Raw genomic sequence first — 18,972 nt, 5'->3', positions numbered from 1 at the left:
TAAATTTGGAGGAACACTGACTTGTGATCCAGCTTCTCCTCTTTAATTTATCAGTTCATGACCTCATGAATAACACTCTCAGTCTCATTTACCCCAACTATAAAATAGAAATAATGTTGGGTATTAACTAATATGGTAAATGTGAACTGTCTAGGACATAGTTGACATTTAACAGATGGTGATTGCTATTGCTATTAAAATATTATTTTTAATAACTTTGGGGATGCCCTCTTCTATCTTCATTAAATGAAAGAATTTCTACTTTTATCATAAAGAGTAAAGGCATATGAATTAAATAAAAAATATAAAATAAGTGAGAATGTCCAGCTCAGAGTCTGATCCATAAAGTTCTGTAATGAATGACGTTTTAATCATAAACCATCCTCAAGATTTCTTTATTCTTGTATGCACTAAATTTCTTTCCTGAAATACCTATTTTTTTTTAACATCTTTATTGGAGTATAATTGCTTTAAAATGGTGTGTCAGTTTCTGCTTTATAACAAAGTGAATCAGCTATACATTTACATATATCCCCATATCCCCTCCCTCTGGCGTCTCCCTCCCACCCTCCCTATCCCACCCCTCCAGGCGGTCACAAAGCACCGAGCTGATCTCCCGGTGCTATGCGGCTGCTTCCCACTAGCTATCTGTTTTACATTTGGTAGTGTATATATGTCCATGCTACTCTCTCACTTCATCCCAGCTTACCCTTCCCCCTCCCTGCGTCCTCAGGTCCATTCTCTACGTCTGCATCTTTATTCTTGTCCTGCCCCTAGGTTCTTCAGAAACTTTTTTTTTTTTTTTAGGTTCCATATATATGTGTTAGCATACGATATTTGTTTTTCTCTTTCTGACTTACTTCACTCTGTATTGCACTAAATTTCTTGACTTCAAAAGTAGTTCAGCATCATGGGGGATTGGAAGGATTTTATAAATTCTAAGAGTTAACATACCATGTTGCTAAAGCATGCTTTGCCTAAGGCTTTCCTATTCAGTTTTTGAGCTTAGAGGAGCTAAGAATAAGGATTCTTCAAGGCATGCTTAACAGTGCCCAGACCCCAAAGTAGGCGGCCCTAGTTAAAGAGATTTCTTTTTCGACTTCAGGAAAATCCTCAAGGCCTTCCTTGCTTTTTATTTGCTATCAAAAGCACGGGAACTCCTGGGGAGGTATTCTTACAACTTTTCTTCCTGCAGGTAGCCTACCTGGAAAAAAGTAACACTTTATTATCATTACTGGTGAAAGGCCCACATCAAAATCAAGTCAGCTAATTAACCAACAGGAAATCGGTGGCATGATTTTCTTTTGCCAAATCACATGAATGCAAGTCAAGGGGCCTTAACCAGTAGGGGACTGGAGCCAGCTGGTACCAGCCTGCAAGACTACATTCTGAACATCTTTTCCCACCTCTGTGTTCAGTGACACCACATTGGTAATTAAAATGGGTCATAGGGGGGAGTATTTAAACCCCAGAAAGAAGAGAAGACTACAAATCAGAGCTTTTTTCTCTTTCTTTTCTTTTTTTTTTTTTTTACCCCAGAGAGCTGGCTTTACGGCACATCTTTGGTTCTACCTTGTTATTTTCAGGTGTATGCAAAAAACAATCATTCACTCAATAATTTGTTACCACTGTGCCGTCTCTGTGCAAGACACTCAGTTTAGGAGTTGCTCTCTAAAATAGAAGCACATCACTCAGCTGAACAGAATGCTTCTCCCAAATTGTTTTACTGACTTTGAAATTTCTGGTTTGTGGTTCGGTTTTGCGAACAGTAAACGTGCACTGTGAAACATTTTGCTTTACTGCAGAGATATTTCATTGTATTTGCACCATGAACACGGAGCTTTAAGCTCCATATTACATCTTTAAGATGTAAAATGTGACAAATCAAGCATAAGGAATTCCCATGATATTTAGCACATTTGTCACTTAAAAAAAAGCTGAGAACATTGAGGTACTGCCAATGATATGATCGTTTTACTTATTTGGACAGGCAGGATAGAGACTTAACAGACACGGGCTGAATTTTCTTTCAAAAAGTGCTTCAAATATACCTGGAAACTTTTAAATTATGTTTGATAAGCTGGAATATGGCAAGAGTGCAATCGCTCTGATGATGTTCTCTGTGTTTCTTAGGTCCACCTCTCAGCCCTCAACTAGCTCAGAAATATTGGCTAAATCTGCATTATAGACTCAGAAAAACTGCAGAATCACATTCAGGATGATGGCAATAAGAAGTAACTGCCACTCACTCTCAAACATCTTTTTTGATGCCTTTAATCTCTTTTCCTTAACAAAGTAGTGGTTATCTTGTTATTTTGTTTCTAAGTTTCTAATAATAAAAACATGTTTTGCTTATGATAATGCCAATATATTTTTTAAAGATATTTCAAAATGTATTTTAAAAGAAATAATAACTTAATACATGGGCAATTTTTTAAATCTTATAGCCTTTGTAAACCTTATAACCCACAGCGTAGTGCAATTTTCCGCTAATATTAGGCTATTTTCTGTGTTGAATACTGTATGGCACCCTGATCATTTCATTCTGTGGCAACTATGAAGTTTACATGACAGAATGCTGCTGTAATGTTCTAAATTCTTGGAAGTTTTAAAGGTGTGAGTTCTAAGTGTTATTTTCTGTCTCAAGAACGTATTAAAATGAACTTCCATGAAACAAGGTGTACCGTGTGAAAACATCATCTTTCTTGTTCAGCGTATTATCCCTATTCTTCACCGAAAATCACATACAGTAGAACTCACCCCACTTCAAACTTTGCTCTTTCCTTTTATTTTGCAGATCTAGGCATTCACGGAGAGCTCTTCATCCAAAGAGCACGACTTTTATGATAAAGCCAACCAAACAAAAACCAGGATGCTTTTTTAAAAACTTGATCCTGTAAATACTCAATATGTAAAAAGCCCCCCCCAAGTCTACCACTGCTTTATCAAATACACAAGTCAAAGTTTATGTCCCCTGAGTGTCTATGACGTAAGTCAGAAAGATCTCTTTTCATCTGTCTACGATGAGCAGAACTCTTCTGCTTTTGCAGGAAGCCCCTTGCCGTGCATTAAACATGACTGTTTCTGTCCCATCGAGATTCCTAGCATCAGGGTTCTTGTTGGTTTCCCTAAGCCTCTGGCATCCCCTGGTCCAGGACCGAAATGCTAGAGAGTTTGTTAGCTGTGATTCTGACTTTCTGCCAAGGGACTTTTATACGTGTGCATAAAGTTCTGTCCTTAGGTAACTGAAAAGCCATTGTTTATGTGATGCCCAGCCTGTTAGACTCTACAATAAACTGATGAAATTCAGAGCCTCTCCGTGGGCTATGTTTAAGGACAGATTTCATACCTGTCTTAAAGGACAGTGATGTTAAATCATCTTGTTACCATATGTTGCTATTTTTGTTTATTCATTTTAGTTATTTTTTTCTCGTGTGTGTTGGGATGAGTGGGATTGACACTTGACTCACAGACTGCCGTCATATATATGTATATAAACATGAAGCTATGGTGGTTGGTATTTAGAGTTACAGCGTGTATGATGAGATAGAGGGGGCACTTGACCTTAAATATTTAAAAGTATATGTGTGAAGAATGATGCTTATCTCTGCTCTTCTCCTACCCAAGTTAGAAGAATAAGCACCTCGGTTCATTTGCAGGGATAGGGTTCACATAAAGAATTCTCTAACTTGGTAAAGGAATGTGCAGTGTGAGAAGACATTACTTAGTGATGTTATGGAACTCCCCTTCTGCTGAGCTTTCGGAAGATACAGGACAGATTATTTCCCAGCAGTTTGAAGTGCTCGCTCTCCGTCTGCTAAACTCCTAGAGCAAAGTCATGTATGATAAGTAATGTGCTCCAATAGGCACTAGCAACAAAGATGAACAAGACACTGCCTTGCTCCGAAGAGATGAAAGATACCTTTCTACCTTGTATGTTACAGTTACGGTAGACTTTCCATTTTAGCACTGTTAATGGTTTGTAGATAACTTGATAGTTAGGTCTATATCATAAATATATATGTGATATGCCCTTCTTGGTGCCTAGAATAGTGTTTCACATGTAGGAGACAATTTGCCAAAATTAAGTCATTTAGCGATTATTCCTTCGTTCAATAATTATCTGAAAGTTTCTACTGTGTAAAGTAATCATCTCTTTGAGATGGGTTTTCATGTGTTCCTACCCAAATACAGGGGAACAGACTTAGTGAAAGGTTGAGCGTTTTTGTTTGTCTGTTTGCTTTGTTTTGTTTTACAGCTGTATGGTTCTACCTGAATTATTATTTTTAAAATTTAACCATAAAAGCGGACCCATCGAAATATCTTCAAAAATGCCTCCAAAGGATCCTACTTCCAGGAGGATAGAGTAGACTTAACATTTTCCTTTTCACCCCACTAAGTACAGTTATAACCCCTGGACATAATATGTTAAAAGAAATATATAAGAAGAAGTTGAAAGGTGCAGAGTAGGAGACAGGCTGTCAAGGAAGCTTAGATCCAAGTAATGACATGATGGTGAATTCCTGGGTTTTCCTTTTGCCTCATCTACCCCAGACTTGAAGTAGAAGAGACCAGAAACCCAGAAACGCTGACAGGTATAGACAAGAAAAGAAAGAAACAACAAAAGTCTCTTCTCTCTATCCTAAGGACAAGGAAAATACAGTTTCGCAACAGGAAAAACTCTAAGACAATTCCTCTCTTATCCAGCTGAACACCTCCAAAAACATATTGCTTTATCCTTACCCAAGCCGGGAAAGCCCTAGACTTTCCCCTTCAACAAGTTGTGACAAGGTCCCCTGAACTCCCCACCAAGGTGGTATCAGACAAGGCCAAGTAGGAAACTAGAACTTTTATGTCTGCCGGGTAGCCACAAGGCCACCTTCCACCCCTTGCTTTGCTAGTGGAGGTGACATGGGGAGCCTGGATTTCTACCTCCAGTCAGCAGTAACAGGGGACCTTCCCTGACATATTGGAAATGTATCCGATTTTGCCTCATGGAGAGTCAGGCCTTTCACTACTTCCCAGCAGGAACGAGGCCACTCTTCTGCCCATAGTGTCAGTGGTGGCCAAATGGGTAGCAGTTACACCACCCTCCTATTCCTCCCAGCCAGGGACATATCGGTGGATGTCTAGTGGAAGGTGGAACTCCTGCCCATGCTCAGAAGTAATGAGGAGGCCCCACCCACTCATGTGTCAACAGAGGCCAAGTATGGAACATGAATTTCCACTCCCACCTGATGTAATTTACCCCCCCTTCCCCTGCTGAAGCAATATCGGAAGAAGGTGGCTAAAAGTGAAGGTTTAAATAAGATATAGAGTTTCATAATATAATACCCGAAAGATCCAAGTATCAGTTGCAAATAATTCATTACACCAACAACCAGGAAGGTTTCAAATGGATGAAAACCTCAAGAGATGCCAACGCCAAGAAGAGCAAGTGGATGCCCATAAGCGTGTCTTTAATGTGACTTAGGCTTCACATCTCACACAAAAATTAACTCAAGATGGGTTATGAGTCATGCACTTAAATATAATAAAGACTATAAAAATTTTTAGAAAAAACACATAGAAGAAAACCTTTGAGGTCTAGGGCTAGGAAAAGAGTTTGGAGACTGGACACTAAAGCATGATCCACAAAGGGAAAATCTGATAAACTGGACTTTATTGAAATTCAAAACTTTTTCTCTGCAAATAAACACCACAATGGATGGTACCGTATACCTGGCAGACCGACTATTACCAGCAAGACAAATGCTGGTGACGGTGTGGAGAAAAGGGAATCCTGGTGCACTGTTGGTGGGGATGTAGATTGGTGCAGCTACTATGAAGACAGTATGGAGGTTCCTCAAAAAATGAAAAATAGTACTGCCATATGATCCACCTATCCCACTTCTAGGTGTATATACAAAGGAAATGAAATCGTTATCTTGAACAGGTATCTGCCCTTCCATGTTCACTGCAGCATTATTCACAGTAACCAAGATATGGAAACAACCTAAGTGTCAACCAATAAATGAATGGGTAATGAAAATGTTATGTGTAACATATATAGATATATGAAATTTATTCAGTCATAAAAAGAAGGAAAGCTTGCCATTTATAACAACATGGGTGGACCTTGAGGGCATTATGCTAAGTGAAATAAGTCAGACAGGGAAAGGCAAATACTGTATGATCTCACTTATATGTGGAATCTAAAAGCATCGAACTCATAGACACCGATAGTAGATTCATTGTTACCAGGGGTGGGAGGTGGGAGTAATAGACATTGGTCAAAAGGTACAAACTTTCTGTTACGAGATGACTAAGTTCTGGGAATCTAAGGTACAGCATGGTGACTACAGTTAACAACACTGTATTACATAGTTAAATGTTGCTAGGACAGTAGCTCTTAAGTGTTTTCACCACCACAACAGTAACAAAATGGTAATTATTTGAGATGAAGCATGTGTTAACTAACCTTATTACGGTAAACATTTCACAGCCTGTATATGTATCAAATCATCACACTGTACACCTTAAACTTTCACAATGTTATGTGTCAATTAACTCTCAATAAAGCTGGAAAAAACCCACTGTATAAACAACCACCATATAATCTAGCAACTGCACTTTGGAGCAATGAAATGAAATCTATGTTTACACAAAACTCTGTACATTATTGCTTCTAGCAACTTTGTAATAGCCTCAAAGTGAAACAATCAAGACATCCTTCAAAAGGTGAATGGTGAAATAAACTGTTGTATATCTTTACCATAAAATACTACTAGCTGGAAAAATAAAGGGACTGCTGATGCACCCAATAACTTGGATGAATCTTCTGAGAATTGTATTGAGTGAAAAAAAGCCAGTCCCATAACGTTACATACTGTGTGATTCCATTTACATAACATTTTTGTAATGACAAAATTATGGAAATGTCTGTGCTTAAGGAAGAAGTTGGGGATGGGAATGAAGTGGGTGTGGCTATAAAAAGGCAACAGGAGGGGCCCTTGTGGTGACAGAAAATCTCTGTTCCTTGTACAAATGTCAATGTCATGGTTGTCTTATTTACTGTTCTATAGTTTTGTAAGATATTATCATCAGGGGTATGGGAGAAGAGGACATGGGGTCTCTCCATGTTATTTCTTAAAACTACATGTTAATGTACAATTGTTTCACAATTAAAAAGCTTAATTAAAAAGTCAACCATTAACAATATCACATTTACATATTTTACATCTGTACTACATAGCAATCACATGAATGTCCTTAGTTGATTTTCAGAAAAAGAGATTATGGCCCTAAGAGGAATGTTTTCCATTGCATTCTATTATAATCCACCATCTGATGCCACTCAGTTAAGCCAGGAGCAGCATTGAACTAAAAGTCAGGCAAATCTTAGGTAAGTCAAAAGCTGTGACCTCAGTGAAGAGATGAATCAAGCCAATCAGAGTCTCACTTTCGAAAATTTAAACACACACACACACCCCTTTACACATAAACAAGGGATAAGCTATGTGCTCACTGTTAAATTGCTATCTCTCAGTTCAAATCCATCCTCCTCTATCTTGCTTTGAAATGCTGAGCCTGGGTCTCTGCAAAGCACAGGTCTCCTCTGTCACCTGATTCCCTACTTATGCCAATAGAAAGAGCTAGAGGGAGACTAGAAAGTTGGAGGGAGAACTGTTCCTGACCTATACCCCACACAACAGTTGGTTCCATTTTGCATTTTTTCCTACACACCTAGAAGCAGCCTAATCGCCCCCCTCTCCAAGTGATGTTACAGCACTAGCTGCCTGGTATCCCTTCCTCAGAGATGTGGTCCCAGCTCTGCCTGTGATTCCCTTCTAATTCGTCGGGCTGTTACATTGGCTCAACAACATTCCTCACAAATTCTGAGTCCTAGATCTTTGTGGTCGCCAATCTAAGCTCCTGGGGCACGACACCAGCTAGCTAGCATAATTCTTCTTAGAGACATTAATCCCAGCAAGGTGGAGTCCTCCCCACCCAAGCTTCTAAAGTTCCTGTATGTTTCAGGCAACACCCCTACCCAAGACTCCTAAATTCCGGTTCTGTAAAGGCCCTCCTCCAATATTCTAAATTCTAATCATCTCAAACTCTTGCTGTTGTCCCTGCAGCCGAAGTAGCCACTTCCTGCAACTTCTATCTCTATGCCTTATCAGTGCCCCTTTTTTGCGTTTTTAATTATCCGATATCTGGTAAATAATTCTTAAATTACATTTTATCTCTTAATATAACCAGTGTGGTTTCTGTCTCCTGAGTGTAACCCAACAGAGGCAGGCCGTTAGCAGCAAGATTTGAAGCTGAATACATGGGAGGTGGCCAAAGAGGCCATGAGAAGCTATGTGCAAGGCAAAATTATGAGAGAAGCAAATAAAAGAGGCGTAAGAAAAGCAATCAGAAGCCGACAGAGAGGAAGAGTGGGAGGGGAGGGGAGAGAGAGAGAGGAATGAATGGAATATATGTTCAGAGAGAAGTTGAATTGCGAAAAGGATAAGTTCCCTGTTGCTTATGAGAATGGTACAGACATTTAAGAAGGTTCTAGAACTGTCTTTTCTTTTTCTTGTTCAAATTCTTTTTCAGTTCCAGCCCACACATGTTAACAGAATAATTCTCTTTTCACCTGAGTCACTCATGTGAGTCTTTCTTCCCTATAAACACAAGAGTAGGCGTAAAAGAAAACAACGTCCTCCCTTCTGTATAGATAGAAGGACTAAGATATAAGGCAGAGAAAGGGGACCATCACATATACTTAAAAAAACAAAAAACCAAATGAACCAGAAAACAAGAGCTTCAGGTCTTTCTCTCTCTTTGTTGATTCATGTTCCCCTTGAGGGGCTGCTACCCTATCTTTATCTTACCATCACCTCCTCACCTTTAGAGAGCACTTTACATGCTAGAACACACCTCCATATCTATGTTCTTATGCGACTTTCCAAACAAAGTGGTTTCCCAGAAGACAGATATCATGTCTTCTATCTAGCTTAATCTATGCAATGTGATGCACTTGATGCAGGAAAGAATAGTTGTCTTCAGGGAAGCTCTTCAGTTATGAATTCAGGACAGACAGCTGTTATACAAGCAACCCGGAGAGAGCTAAATATTAACAGGAAAATGTAAGAGCAATTCCTCTTGCCCGGGTGCCAGGTTCTAATAATATTTCTACTTCACCCGCAAAACAGCAGGAATGATCCAAGTAAGTATTTGCCAATTAAAATGACAAGCAGAAATGTCTCCCTTGCCATAGATGGAGCTTAATAGCACTATGACTTGATCTTACTTTTTTTCTCCTCGACACAGTGAATCGCCACAGATGAATGAACAGAGTACTTCCATTTCGCAGAGCTGTCCAGGTTCAAGCGGCCTTGACTGTTGATGATACAACATTTAGCTACAGACCGTGCCACAGCCTGTGCCCTCACCCCACAAACTGCCAACTGTATGAGTCACTTAGACTTTCATTCCTCCCCACCGGTTCATTCAGACAAGTTCAGCAACAGCCCAAGAGAAAATATTTTCATGCTGTCACCACATCAAGCTTTCCAATCTCACCAGGTTTTCAAAGGGAGAATACAAAGCCAGTTACCTTTCCTAAACACTTTGTTCCATATCAGTGACCGAACTGCTGCCCCAGTTTCAAAGAAGGAGGGGGGCATCACCATTTGCCTGCTTGTTTCCTTCTGAATCCTGGACAGACCAATCTGCTGCTCTTTCAACTCCCCGGGCAGTGCAAAGAAACATCTGTCCCAGGAAAAGTTTGACTCGCACCCCTCCGCATAAATCACCACTAGTAAAAGTTTTATGAGGTGGGTACTTTTCCCCCCTGCTTCCTCCTTTTGTAATTGACTGAAGCCCAAATGAACAAGATGAAATGGCCAGACTTTTAGCCATATGTTGGCATCCACATGTGTACGTTTGGGAGAGAAGAGAAGCTGTCAGCTGTACCGAACGAACATTACAATCATCTGAAATGTAATTAAGAACCCCACAGTCAGTACATCTTCGAAAGATCCTAACAAAGTAAATTACACCTCTCACTTACCTGTAGCAAATTGTCCATGAGCCAGTTTCCCTGTTTGTGAAACTTGAATCCAGTCAATTTACTGAGACTCCAAAGTGGTTTCAGGATGTTTCCATATTGTTAATCTACGTAGTTTATCTCTGCTTTTCCAGTAACTCCTATATAAAAAAGAATAAAAGGATATACTTAGGAATATAAAATGCTCAGTAAATGCTGGTGGATCAATTAGATTATAGCGCCCATAACTCACACTAAAAATATTTGAACATTTTATTATTTGTTTAATAGAAAGGTTTAGGAAGAAAAAATTTCTCTTTTAAAAACAATATTGCATGTTAATGTGCTTTTGTATCTCCAATGAACACCTAGTAGAAGCCCAGGTGAGTGGCAAACGCTTAATAAAAGTTTGTTGATTAGAGCCTCAATATAATACATTTCACTAAAAATTTCTTATTCTTGCATGCTTTGAGGAGGTGGAAAGGAATTTAACATTTGAGAAGTTACCATGGGCCTGGGGCTTTGTTGTTAGTTACCATATATGTATACACTCATATATATATGCATATATATATATATATATATATATATACATATAATCTTATTCAATTAGTACAAACACCTTTCTAAGCACTTACTACCTATAACTAACTCTCTGTCTGGCAAGTTTTTATTAGCCTCATTTTTCAGATCATAGGGGAAAGACTTACATATTGGGGAGGTCAGATTTTAAGACCAGCTAAGCTGAATTCATTGCTCTTTCTTCACTCAGGTGTGGGAGAGGACCATCAATTACTGTTTTGTTTTAATAATTAATATCAAAACATTTTTTTGCATTGAATCTGTCTTAAGACAAAAGAAAAAAGAGTGGCTTGGACATTGGGCTATGGTGACTTCCAGGGGAAAACTGATAGTAAATTTCATGTCATTATGTATCATATAATTATGGTCAGATTCTTTAACCATATGATTTTTATTTCCCCCATCACAATTGTTTTGGCCTGAAATTTCAAATGTCTATCTTGGATTCATGGGGCTCTTTTAACTAAATTCAACAAAATCATTTCATGCACATCTAAACCATATTACTTCTTGAACTCTCACTTGTATTAACTGGTTTATATTAAGAAACCATCAGCCATAGGGGTCGTCTCCTCCCAGTCTAGAAGGATCGTTATGACAGGAACAAAAAACCCCATGGACACCTTCTTGTTCTAAGAAATAGCCACAGAAAACCCTCTGCTCTCACACTAAACAATCCTTACTCTTTTGAACCCCAAATTTCTTACTTGTCCCCTTTAGCCAACCAAGAACTGTCAAATGTATCAATTAGAAGGTCTCCCGCACGTCCCAAAATGCCATCTTAATGGAACACTTGCCAATTAGATACAGCCTCAGTATTTTCTCCTTTTACTCCATAAAACAGACTACCCTTTTCAACACTTTGAACTGTTGCTTAAACAAAAGTGACAGCAGAGGAGTCTTCCTTCCACAAACATATGAATAAACATCCATTGTTAGGTTTGCCTCGAACTTGGTTTTGCTATTGTCATTCTGGGTTATTGTAAGAATGTCCATTAGGATAGTATTGTATTTAACGCAGAGAGAAATGTTTAAGCTTGTTCGGCAATTTGCAGACTCTTCTTGGCACATGTTAAAGAAACATAGTAGAGTGTGTATTTAAAAAGAGGAGAAGGACCCTGAATTACATGAGACAACAGGTAACAAACCTCAGGAACAGACTAAGGCATTGTTAGAGTTGCAGTTCTGATTCAATTTATTGAGTATCTACAAAACAGTCTCTTTCATTGTTACAATTTTTAAAAGTAATCATTTATTGGAAATTCGCTGTGTGCTAGGCACCAGTTAAGTAATTTACGTGATTATCTAATTAATTTATGTGGGGAAAATTTTGTGCTTCAATGGAAAACTATATATATTGTCTACAGCACACCTTTCTGTTTATGTGATTCTATGGCAGAATTCTACAGAATTTACAACTCTGTAAAATATAAATAGCTATTAGCAGTACAAAATAATTCTTCTCTAAAGTCAAATGTTATTCTCTCTAGTAGAGGTTCAATTGACTTCCCTCTTCACTGTGCAAGAAGCTAGTTTTACCTCCGTAGCACATTAATTTCAATATTCTTGATCTATAAATGTGTCTTTATTGTGGATTTTTCTCTTAACTGGTTGTAACACTCCTGGTTCTTTCATTGATTAATGAGTTATGTAAAATATTTTACACTTGATTATTTTATATCTGTGTGAGAATCATGAATTTACCTTTTTTGAAATGATCTTTTACTATTTTTTATAAGACTCTATGGGGGGCAGATATTGTTGAATACATTTTACAGCCAAACTGATCACATGACTTGCCTGAGGGTCACAAACATCCACTGGGAATTCCTGACTCTGGCACGGTGCTACATACTGGGGGTGCGAAGCTGAACAAGGCTGTCTCTATCCTCAAGGTCAAGGAGACCAGAGTAAATCTTTATTGAGGGTTGCCTATGTGTAAGGCGCTTCCAAAGACATCCAGGAACAAAAAACATTTGATAAATCTTCACTATCCAAAACTCACCACTTAGTATATGAAATAGTGAACTGAAATAGACTCAAACAGCGTGGTACTTCTCACTATCTGAACTCATTCTATGAACTCTTAATAACTAAATTCAGGAATCAGGTAGATTTGTATAGGGAAAGATACTCAATTGCTATCTTTTAATACTCAAAGTCACCTTGTGATGTAGACATTCTTCCCATTCTTACAGATAAGAAAAATGAGGCTCAGAGAAGTGATGTTAAAAAAAAAAATCACAGCACGTTAGAATAGAAACAGATAGCAAGATCACATAGCCCAGTGGCCTCATTTTAGAGCTGGAAAAGCAGAGCTCGGGGAAACAGAGGGATTCTCTTAAATCTCTCACCCAGCAAGGAGCAGGGTCTGATTCAACATCCATCGCTTTTACCTTCTCATACATCTTTCCACTTATCTGGGACTAGTAGCTAGGAAAATGGGCCACGTATCTGTCAGAATCAGGGATAAAAGAGAGGGGAAAATTAACACTTGCTTAAGACCCGCAGGAAGCCCCAGGGTCTCTTTCCAACCTCTCTTACCTCATTATTTTTCCCTCCAGATGATTTGAAGTTTTCTGTCTCAATTCACTTCCCTTTCTACTTTAATATTATCATTTTATATGTTTACTAATCTCCTACGAAAGCAATACCCAGCACTATCTTCAGTATTTCAAAAGAAGCAGTGACTAATATCATTTACAATAAGATAAGGGCTATCTAAAAGATCAAGTGTCTTTGGGGCTGGATTTAAATCAACTCAGAGGCAACCATGTTTTCTAATATCAGTCTGGAGTGACAACAGAAGTAGATAGCAGATTGCTTAATAAGAATATGAAAAACACACTGTGTCACTAAATCCATGGACTCTGTTCAGTAAAAAAAAAAATTCAAATTATGGGGTTCATGGGACAGAAAGAAAACGCTGGAGGAGTCTTTGGTGGTGAAAGTTTTGGGAAGCACTTGCCTATGTTCTACTGCTGCCCATAAAGTTTGACGACCTCTACAGATACCCACTGTCCTGGACAGCTCTGCACTTAAGTCACCTTTTGCTCACAAATTCAGGTATGAGTTCCTGCTGTCAGTACCAACAGGAGGACAGCAGTGATTTCTTATTATCCCCCTTTGCAGAGTGTGGCTGGAAATGTGGGCAGATCTCAGAATCCTGGGCACATTAAACTACCTTTTATCTGCTTATAGTCCCACATTCTAAAAACTTTTGAGACTACATCCTCATGACTGCTAAACCATAAAATCAAGCAGATCCCATAGTTTCCCTTTTTCTTTTCCGCTCACCTCTTCCCAACTCTTCTTGTCTTCCCTTCTCTCCTCTACTCTCCCTCCTTCTCCCATTTTTGTCCTCTCCCTTTCCTGATTTTCCTCTTCTCCATTGGAAAAGGTATTTCTAAGAGGTCATAGGTATCTAATGAATAGGCTTATACTATATCACCTCTCAACAAGCAGAAAAGAGAAAGCCTACCAGTTATTCGCAACCCTTAAAAAGTGAGAGGACCGTATCACGCAAGCTGCAATGGGTCGCTGTTTGTTAGGAAAAATGCAACACATTTGTCCTGTGATGATGGGTTTTTCTATTTTTTCAGCCTTTCACAACACGCCTGTCACATCGGCCTGATTTTGTTTCAGGTCCTCACACCCTCCAGAGACTTTCCCTTAGGAAAGTTACAGCCTTCTGTTCCTTTCCAAGCCATCAAAATTCTAATGGAGCTGTGTTCTATGTAAACCTACGCTAAGTTCAGTCATTATGCAGGTGTCCAAGTCTACTGAAGGTTTCCACCTAAAAGTGTTATTTCCCTCTAGAGTCAAAGGTACTTGGATGAGCTGTTGATCCCTTTGTTAAAATACAACCCATATATCCAAATTTGTTGAACTTCTGCCAGGAAAACAGGATGCCCCCAGAGAGGTTGGTGAATTGAACAATGTTGAATTACAGCTTGTATTTAAAATGAATTGATGGAAAAAACATTCTAAAAAAAACTTAACTTTCTAATTAATCATAATCTCCCACCATTACGCATTTTAAATATTTTTGCTGTTGTTTTCCTTTAACAAGCTCTATTTGGCTACCTCTGAGTTGCCAGAAAAACAACGTAAAGGAATATTTTTCTGTGTGTGGTCCCATATAACCTTCAAGACAATTTAAAAGTCTCTATCTAGAATGCATAAATTTAAACATTTAGAAGCTGATGTTTAGTGAAGTTACAAGGTACATGACCAAGACCACACAGCTAGTTACTCGTTTAACAAGTGTTAAAACCTAGACCTTACATCAGCCTCCATGTTCTTTTCTACTTACACCACAGGTATTTTCTCTTTAAAATGGTTAGTCTAATGACGGGTCCAAGTTGGACTCCCCTCATGTAAATATCTCTAAGTGTTTAAAGTGAATGCTTTCTACACAAAGTAAGATGCTTCAAAGAGAATAATGTCGCATCTAAAGGAAATAGGGAAGCTACCTTTTAGCCTTGTAACCAGTTATATCTATGATATTAATACAGTTGGGTTAAGGGAAAATTGCAAAGTTAAGATATATTCGATAATAAAGTCAGATTTTTCAGACAGAAGTAGGTTGCAAGCTGATATTTCCTTAGGTGCACTCAATCACTGTGGTCTTTCCGTATGTCTGAATCAAAGAGCTAGTGCTTCCTCTAAAAACTAAACCACATAATTAAAATAAAGGAATTTATCTTGTAGTAAATACTAGGCTGGGAAAAATATTAACTATTCCTTATATACGTTCTTCATATAAAAGGAAGAGCAAAGTTTTGGAGTCTGACAGGGGGCAGATGTGGCTTCAGACTTCTAATATAGAGTTTATAGCACCTACCCTCCACCCCTATCCACCATCCTGGTTTGATATGAGAATTAAAAGAGCTGCATTTAGCGTGACATCATACTGCTTAAACACCAGTTTATGCTTAAGCTCATAAATAGTTAGAACTCTCCTTATCCCCTTCCCATTTGGCTGTAGATCTGTCTTAGGGATCCACTCTAACAAGAGCCCAATTCTCTTTCTCCAGTCGTGCATTTTGCCACATGATGCTGTTGACCCTGCAGAGTACAACACAGAGTAAGAGTGAAGGGAGGTGAAGATGCAGTGATTCTCTCCTGATTCTTAAAGTCCAGAAGACACTGACACTCCCACAGGGTTCAAGGCCTGATGTTAATACATGCTATCCTCTCTTGCACATTTGACCACCCCCTCTTTCAAATCTGACAGCTGTTGTGTGCCCATTTACTGTGATTATTCCAAAAATATATATTTTCACCACTTAAGTGTAAACACATACTTTATAATGAAAGCCAAAGCAGAGTCACGTATGCTAAAGACAGAATCTTTGCAAATTATATTCCAACAAATAATAAATTTAATAGAGAATCATGAGACCCAAAGTGCTAACCATCAGGAAGAGGGAATGTATCATCTTCTAATATTGTTTTATTGAATATAAATGAATAAAGGGCTCTTTTATTGTATTTGTGTCATCAGCATTCCAAATCTCAATGGGACTTTTGACATAAACATACAATCAAGAACTGAGTTATTATATTTATAATGACAATATTCCATCTGATATCTTCAATCAGAAACATGACAAATAATCACAATTCATATAACTCAATAACAAATGTGTTGATATATTGATTTCAGAAGAGAGACTAATGTTAGTAGCTTTCTTTCATTCATTTCTATTTTCTAATGTTTTGAAACAAAATCTAAGTTTAAATATGCTTACGGTACTCTAGTTAGCTGTTCACGTCCCACCTGCCCAGAAAAACATCAAAATAAGATGTGCAGGGCATATGATTATGCTACATCCAACAACTGGTTCAGCTAGGTTTTCAGGATAAGCTTGACTTTAAGAAAAATCATGGCTATTTCTTTCATTCATTCCTTCTTGGGGAAGCAAATAACTTTATAGTCATCTGCACTCATTAGAAAGTCATATGGCCTTGTTCAAATCCAGGTGGCAATCACTGACTTTGTCACCTTGAGATAGTTTACTTTCTGAGTTGTTTACTCATCTGCAAAAGGATATAATGGTATTTTCCTAAGAATTTTGTTTTAATATTAAATAAGATAACCTATGGAAAGCAAAAAGCACTACTTCTGACGTGAGATAAATGCTAAGTTAAGGGTAGCTATTATTTTTCACTAATCCACAATGCCTTTTTGGAATGCCTACTAAATGTTAGGCAACATACAGATAGAACAGCTATCTTCTGAGTTTGATTGTTAATCGTCTATGTGTCAACTATGACCCCTTCTTGTCATACACAACCCCAACCCCAAACCCCAAGCATAAAGACACCAGAGAATTCTCAGAGAGCAGCAAAGAAAGGAATCCATATTCGGGAGTCACCTCTTCAAATCTGGTTGAAGGAAAGAATGATGAAGCACCCATATTAGAGGTGAGTCCAAGGATAGGCAGTATGTGTTCTACACAGCCTCACTCTTAGCATTTGCAGTCACCCAATGAATGGAGGCCCACTTTCAAATAATTGAATATTTCAAAGTTACCAATAAAGCTATTGTTAAAGAAAGCCATTTTATCATCTGCATAATGGCCCCAACGGTTCCTTTCAAACTTAGAATTCTCAGATGGCTTAGAGTTTTGTACTGGCAGGAGGTAGCACAGGGAAAGGCAGCCCTTGCTGTCCATCCCTCTCCTTACACCCCCCCCCAACTTCCTACCCCTGTTAAGTCCGGTTTTGTATAAGGGACCGCATGTGCATGTGTGTCGACATTCAAGCCTCCAGTCTGAGCTCCAAACATATACCCTATACAAAGCCACCTTTGGACTTACAGATATGCACTACAGTACTGAGGTCTGCTCTCTGGAGGACACACTAAGGGAAGAGACCCACACAGACACTGAAAACGAGTTTAGGTAGGCAATTCCAGGTATTAAGTAAGTCAAAGTCAAGAAGACGGCTGGGGGCTCTAGGTGGGCACGTCCCCTTAGTTCCATGAAGTCCATGTCTATAAAAAGAGAATTGACTGGAGAAATCCTGTTTGGATCTTTTTGAAGGATGGGGCCCAGGGCAGGGACTCCTCTTGCTTGAGTCTAAATGCAGTCTGGGTGTTGTGATGAGAAAGGGGGCTTTGGAGCCAGAACATCTGGGTTCAGATTCTCCTTTTGTTATTTAACAATTAAATCTTGGGTAAGTTATTTAACCTCTATTGCTCAGTTTCTTGATTTGTGAAATGAGAATAATGATAACATTTACTTCATAGTATTTGTGTGAGGATTAAGTGAGGAGTTAATACTAGTAAAGCAGTTTAAAATGTAGCTAGCACAGAGTATGTACTGCATAAATATTAACTATTAGCCATTATTGCTTTAGGTAGGAGGAGTAGTAGAGATGTTGCTGGTAGTGGTAATAGTAGTAAAAATGGCTAGTTCTGAAATAATTTAGTAAATCAGATCTCTTACAAATAGAATGCAATAAAGCTTTTATTTTGTTTTGTCTTGTTTGAAATAAGAATCCCTTAGATCAGATTTATTTAGTTAGAATGTAAGTTCTTACTTTGGGTAAGTAATTAAGGTTTGGATCCCTGATCTGATAAGAGATTGAACTATCCTGGACACACTTCCCATTACAAAATAAATAGAAATGTTGGACATGAGTCTAAGAAAGACAACAACAACAAATACACAGCTATGAAGAAAAGATAAGGTCGAAGAGGAACTGTCAGATATAAGAAATGAAGAAGGAAATCTAGCAAGTGGGACAAGGTAAATAAAATGACGCATATCTGAATAGAAGCTGACAAGACTCTAGCAGCAGACAGAATCTCTACAAAGCCTGAAGGTATATACCTGTAAGGTATACCATTTCTAAATCTGAATGCACCTGATGTCAATAACATGCCCCAAAACATATAAAGCTACAGATGACAGAACTGAAAGGAGAAACCGGCAATCCCCTTATCATAGCAGAAGATTTTAACGTACCTCACTTAGTCACTTAAAGAAAAACATCAAGATAATATCACAAATGAATAAACGTAAGAACAGTAACTATAAAGGAACCATAGAGATTCTCAGCAAAACTAAAACTAGTTCCAATCCTCCTGACGATTTCATCTGATCAAAACGTCAAGTTTATAGACGACTTGAACCCAATGAAGGAACTTAACCTAACTGACATATATAGAACACTTTGACCAACTAAATTATTCATGTAAAGTAAGAGAAATTATACTTGATATTATAAAATATTTGGAACTGAACGACAGTGAGTTCAGTATACTTCTAATATTTAGGGGATGCAATGATAAGACTATCTTTCATGACAATTTGAGCTTTAATTAAATACATATATTAAAGGGGAAGAAATACAGC

General features: G+C 38.3%; 1 protein-coding gene across 13 annotated transcripts in view; it reads right to left on the bottom strand.

The window, feature by feature from the left end:
* Positions 1 to 18,972, bottom strand: part of LRRC4C (leucine rich repeat containing 4C) — a 1,468,103-nt gene that overhangs the window by 477,094 nt on the left and 972,037 nt on the right. For all 13 annotated transcript variants that reach the window (XR_013829412.1, XM_079929000.1, XM_079928999.1 and 10 more), the window contains one exon: positions 10,046 to 10,182. The gene's annotated coding sequence lies outside the window, so the exon portion shown is untranslated. The remainder of the gene's footprint in view (positions 1 to 10,045; positions 10,183 to 18,972) is intronic.

This window comes from Stenella coeruleoalba (assembly GCF_951394435.1).
Source record: "Stenella coeruleoalba genome assembly, chromosome: 8".
NCBI classification, from domain to species: Eukaryota; Metazoa; Chordata; class Mammalia; order Artiodactyla; family Delphinidae; genus Stenella; species Stenella coeruleoalba.
This window is presented reverse-complemented; position numbering and strand designations above follow the sequence as displayed.